Here is a 5751-nt window from a genome sequence, read left to right as displayed (position 1 = left end):
GAGAGAGAGAGAGAGAAATATTTTACAATGAGTGAAATCCTTCTTTACTTGGATTTCAATGCACAATAAAAGAGAGTGACAATTTCTTTAATTACCTTGAACTTAACTATTATCTAAGATCTACTCTCTAACTTTAGTGCTGTTATTCCATTTAACAATTTGTTTTGAAAAAATATTGTAATTGCTTCTTTAGTTAAAATTGTCTTTAGATCAGAATCTTCTGATGTGAACAGCTTACCTTACATTCAAGAAGCTATCCTGCAGAGTGATGAGCCAGCCAGTTGCAATGACTGCTAGAAAGAAAAATCTTTCTCTCAATTAGTGTGGGTTGATGGGGGGAATACTATAGAAACGCTTCCAAGGCTCACTCCCAGCACTGGTTCCTGGCTGATGTTCCTCCGGAGAAGGCCATGGGCAGAGACAATGTACACTATCTAGAAACATCTAGAAGCATCTCATATGTGAATCTACTAGTTTGTTTTCTTCCTTAAAATCATTTGAGAGAACTGTGATACTGATCCACCGTGATAGAATCTGGTTTTGTGTGTCTTCTCTGAGTATGACCAACTGGCTTAGTGTTCTAGAATTTCTTTAAGTCATTTTGCCATAAAATGAGAGAAATAACAAATGAATTTTCAAGAAATTCTAAGTCATTTAACTACAATTGTTTACAATGCATTGCTTATCTGCATAAAAAACATATATTATGGACTACAGAGATGGTTCATCAGTTAAGAGTATGTACTACTCTTACAGATGACCTATCAGTTCCCAATATCCCCAAAGAACAGCTCACAATTGCCTGTTACTTCAACTTTTGAGTATCTGACACCTGCTTCTGAAATGTTTGGGCACCTGCACTCATATGCTCACATATCTACACACAGACACACAAATACACATAATTAAAAATAAAATACATTTTCAAAAAAGATACTTAATCTGGTTATTTTAAAGACTAAAACAGAAGAGAATGTTGTGTGTCAGTAAATTTAAAATGTGTATGGATATATTATTTATGTAGGCAAAATCATGCTAAAGAATACTAAGAACTGGTTTTAATTATATTTAACAGGATATATACCTTTACTTTTGATTATGCTCAAATTAAAAGGTAAAGAAAAAAATCAATACATGAAATTAGAAAGTGAACATGATAAACAAAAGCAAGAAGTTAAAGTCCCTAGCACCTCACAACAGGAAACACATTTCCAGCAATTTTAGAAAAGCACTCTCTCCCTCTCTTTATCTCTGTGTATCTCCCTGTATTTTTCTGTTTGTCTGTCTGCCTGCCTGTCTTTCCCTCATTCTCTCTCTCTATTACTGGAATAGAACACAAGAATCTACTATAATGGACATCTTCTATGAGCAGCTAGAGGATTGTTATTTTTTACACCTATTGGCTGAAATAATTTTACTTAGTAGATTATATAGTTTAAAGAACTCTCAAAGCACTCTTTGAAGTATGGAATTTTTGAGCTGATTTACTATGTTAAATTTTTAGAAATAAAATAGTTGGGTTTATATAAACAGGATCTATTTAAATACATCAAAATTCATCATCTCTGGACTTCTGTTCAGAATTCATATATGTAGTTATTAAAATTATTTTATAGTTTTATGTTATTATACTCACTTTCATGGTTTAGCTATTAGTCTGTCTGTATCTACACTATTTACAAGGTGAATAAACTTATATTCTCAAAGAGTTTCAATAATCAAATCAAGTTATTTCATTTGAAAAGAACTTTTATAACTTGTAAAATACAGAATAGGAATTTGTTACTTGCAGGTGTCAGTTGGGTTTGGTGTTATTTTATTTTTACATAAATAACCTACTTTACCCTTTTTTATATGGATATATATCCTAATTTCTGGGCACTTATATGTACAATTATTCAAAATTATTTATATTGAATAATATTGAATGAGTATTTTTATTGGAAATTTTCTGATTCTAGTTGTGTATCTCATTATTCATGTACAAATTTCACTAGTTCCTTATATCATTCTCATGTAAATTTTAAGCATATTTATAATTCTGATATTATTATACATAGCTCTCCCTCTTACCTTCATGCTTTCTTTAGTTCTCTTCCTTACTTCCCTTCTTCCCACTTTTCTATATTTTTTCATGTCTCTCATAAACCATAGACTTTAAACTTGCTATGTACATAAAAATAGCTTAGAATTCCTAGTCCTCTTGTTTCTACTTCTAAAAAAACAGAAGATTATGAATATGTGCAAACAGACATGGCTATGTTGTACAATTCTAAAGCAAGTTTATATGTATATACATATGTAATCAATAGAGTTTGAAATTCCATTGGTTTCAATAGTTCTATGTTATCCATCAAATATTATAAGTCTGTATTTCAGTCAAAGATTGTTTAAGTCAAAGTTAGTAGTGATTCAAAATTACATTGGAATAATTAACAAAAGAGTACAATTGATATAAATAAAATTATAATAATTTGAGTATTTTAACATTTATTATTTTCAAACATTATATTTCCAATATATTACATAGCTATCTTGCTCTTTGCCTTTGTTGATAAGTTTAAAAATATTGGTCAATTCTGGTACCTGCCCTCCTTCTTATTTTTTTTTTCCTCCTTCTTATTTAAATAACATTTTCCACTTGATTTACTTGACAGTGATATAGTAAAGAGATTACCAACTTCCAAGCCATTTAATGGCCACAAATGAAATTTTTCTAGTTGTGCAGCTCATAGCATTAGCATTTGTGGAACTCCAGCAGTCCCAGTGTCTGCTTTGAAGGTAGTGTATGCTGTACTATGTTTTCAAGCCAGTAGATTAGATCAAGAGTGGCATTCTTCAAGGCTAACTACTCCTTAGCTCGTGAGGCTGTAATGGAGAGCTCTGTCTAATGAAATACTAAGAAGTAAGCAGCACACTCAATTTTCCTAGGAGTGTTTAGACCCACAGCACACATAGTAAACAGAGCAAGAGCAACAATGTGAAAAATAAAAGCAGGAAGTAGACAACCAGCCATAAGTGGAGACATTGACAAGGGGAAGGGTACCAGGAGTCCACCAAGGACATAAAAGCTAGAGCTGAAGAGAAGCAGAAAAAAAAATCAGCAAAAAAGAGAGAAGTGACCAAGACACCAGGATGACAAAAAGGACAGACAGCTTAATCATCATCACAAAATATTGAAAAAGGAGGTAGCAATCCCCACAGTTAAAGCAACAGAACTCTAACAGTCTTTGAGTGGCTAAACCCCATTCAATCCCCCCACCCCTCAAAAAACTGCCTGTAATGACTGAAATTAACTCAAATTCTATCAATTCATATTATCCTAGTAATAAAACTTCATCGCTAAGACTGACCAAATATGGTTTGTGTTTATTGATTTTATATTCATTAAACTTTATGATCATGATATTTACTTTCATATTGTTAGGTGAATATCTGCTAAGGTACAAGTCATTAATTTATGTGCATAAAGCTGACAATGCTAGTTGTTAAAGGAGTAATTTGATGGACATTTTGGGATTACTTTTATGTATATATGTCTCCTGGATATTAGATGCTGTTTTAAATACAAATTTTCAAACACTAGGTATTTGTTTTTGTTTTGGGGTTTTTTTGTTTTGTTTTGTCTTTTCATCTTATAGAAATTAGCTGCTTATGAAACTGAATCATTTTAAGTACAGATATAAAAAGAGCAACTATTCCCATTGTAGCAACAAAGAAAAGAAGTAGCACAACTTCCTTTAAACCTAAAGAAACTCTAAACAAACATCTCAATGAGATACCTAAAGCGATGTTTACAGATGTTCAAGGAATGGTTCTTTCAATGAATAAAATACACAATGCAACCATTTGAGGGCACTTGGTTGTAAAAAGGAAAACTCCCATCTTATAGAAAAAAAGATAGATCAAAGTCAGAATTGGTTCTTCAGAAACTTTATAGATTTTTCTGGCAAGTTGGCCTAGACCAATGGTAACAACATTAAAAGCTCAACAGTAAAAGAGAATTTGAATCCATTCAGCACTAATCAGCAACTCTGTCTTACCTGGTTTAAGAAGGGTTCTAACTGCCCCAAAGTCTTTTCAAGCATGTTAGAGCATTGTGGCTTTCTAGTAGATTAGGACAACAATGAGATTGGCTTTCACATTAGTACAAAGTTTTCAATTGCTCACCTATGGATAGCACTATCTACCTATACAGTCATGTAAATACTCAGAGAAGGCTATATATTCTTCATTGTACTCCCCTCAAATTTAAATGTGTAGATGATTCAAGTAGGCTTCCTTCAGATTCCACTCAAGGTTTGAGAGCTGTCTAGACTGTATGTCTTACCTGATTGTTTTCAGTTAAAAACGTATTTTTCTTCTATGTGTTATATTCAATTACTGTTAAAGCCCAGTTAAAAATAATTTATCAAACAATTTCTTATCTTTCTTTCTTTTGCACATACATACAACAATAACAAATATTCTACACTTTTCCTTTCATCTGCTTTCTCATCAATGTCATCTATGCTATGCGCTAAGCAACATCAGTTGTTCAGTGACAATTACAGATAAACTCTATTAAACTACCTCCAACACTGGGACAATGAGCAAAAACCTCCATGTAAAGTTTTCTGCTCTGCAGAGACCATGCAGCTCAGAGCTGCATATTTGCTGCTTCTCATCTGTGCTATACTGCAGAATATGCTCCTCTATTTTTAAGTTGCTCTCCAAGTGGCAGCTTGATCGCAGCAATCTAAAATGGCTTAAGTGCCTCTGGTTGACATTTTACTTTCTTTTATTGCTTTCCATTTTTATCTACATAGAAAAATTGGCAATAACTAATATCCAGTTGATCTTTTCATTCTGGTAATAAAATAATAATACAAAGATCTTATTATCCACCTCAGACATCCATCAAAGTACATTTTCCAATAACAATACTGTTCAAAATGTTGCTTATCTCTCCCCAAGTTGAAAGTGAGGTTAAATACTTGGCTCAAGATTTCTTTGTCTCCAGGACCTGGGTTTTGTGTTGTAAAAAGACTTTGAACTTCCACCCTTGACATTTCATCCACATTAATGTCTTGTGCAATTTTGTTGTTTAGGTACCTTTGATAAATCACTTAAAAAAGCTAAAAGGAGTTGAAAGTTTTGCCTACTAAAGTAATTGTTTTAACCCCAATGACTTTTATTCTTGTACAAAAACAAGAAGGGGAACAAGAGAAAGCCACAATGAGGCATAGAAAGGAAGGGATAAGCTGGAGGAAGGAAGAAGGAGCAGGGAGGGAAAAGAGACCAAAACAGAGCACAAACAGAAAAAAAATGAAAACAAGCAAAGCAGAGACCATGGGTGTATTAAAATCCATTTCTGAGGTGGGGGAGATTGCTCAGTGAGTGAAATGCTTGCAAGCCAAGTGTGAGGGACCTGAGTGTGGGTCTCCAGCATGCACAGAATATCTGGGCACTGCAGTAAATGCTTATGGTCTCTATACCTGGACTTGGATCTCTCTATCTTGGTCACTAAGAACTAGTGGGTTTACACAGTTGCTGAGTTCTATGTTTAGTGTGAGACTTGATCTTAAGAAATGAAGACAGAGAACCATAGAGAAAGAGACTTAGCATTAACCTGTAATTTTACAAGGACCTGCACTGACTCTGACTCTATGTCTCTGTCTCTGTCCTTCCACCTCTCCCTCCTTTTCTCCCTTCTCTGTCTCTGTCTCTGTCTCTGTCTTGGTCTCTCTCTCTCTCTCTCTCTCTCTCTCT

General features: G+C 33.6%; 1 protein-coding gene across 30 annotated transcripts in view; it reads right to left on the bottom strand.

Moving 5' to 3' along the window:
• Nrxn1 (neurexin 1) overlaps positions 1-5751 on the bottom strand; it is a 1104407-nt gene that overhangs the window by 619896 nt on the left and 478760 nt on the right. The window contains exons 1-2 of one of the 30 annotated variants that reach the window (XM_031356581.1): positions 4546-4551; positions 569-571 (exon numbers count right to left, since the gene is read on the bottom strand). The exons of the other annotated variants lie outside the window; for them this stretch is intronic. The gene's annotated coding sequence lies outside the window, so the exon portion shown is untranslated. Of the gene's footprint in view, positions 1-568; positions 572-4545; positions 4552-5751 lie in introns of those variants that run through there. 30 annotated transcript variants of the gene reach the window in all.

The sequence above is a fragment of the Mastomys coucha genome, unplaced genomic scaffold (assembly GCF_008632895.1).
Source record: "Mastomys coucha isolate ucsf_1 unplaced genomic scaffold, UCSF_Mcou_1 pScaffold6, whole genome shotgun sequence".
NCBI classification, from domain to species: Eukaryota; Metazoa; Chordata; class Mammalia; order Rodentia; family Muridae; genus Mastomys; species Mastomys coucha.
This window is presented reverse-complemented; position numbering and strand designations above follow the sequence as displayed.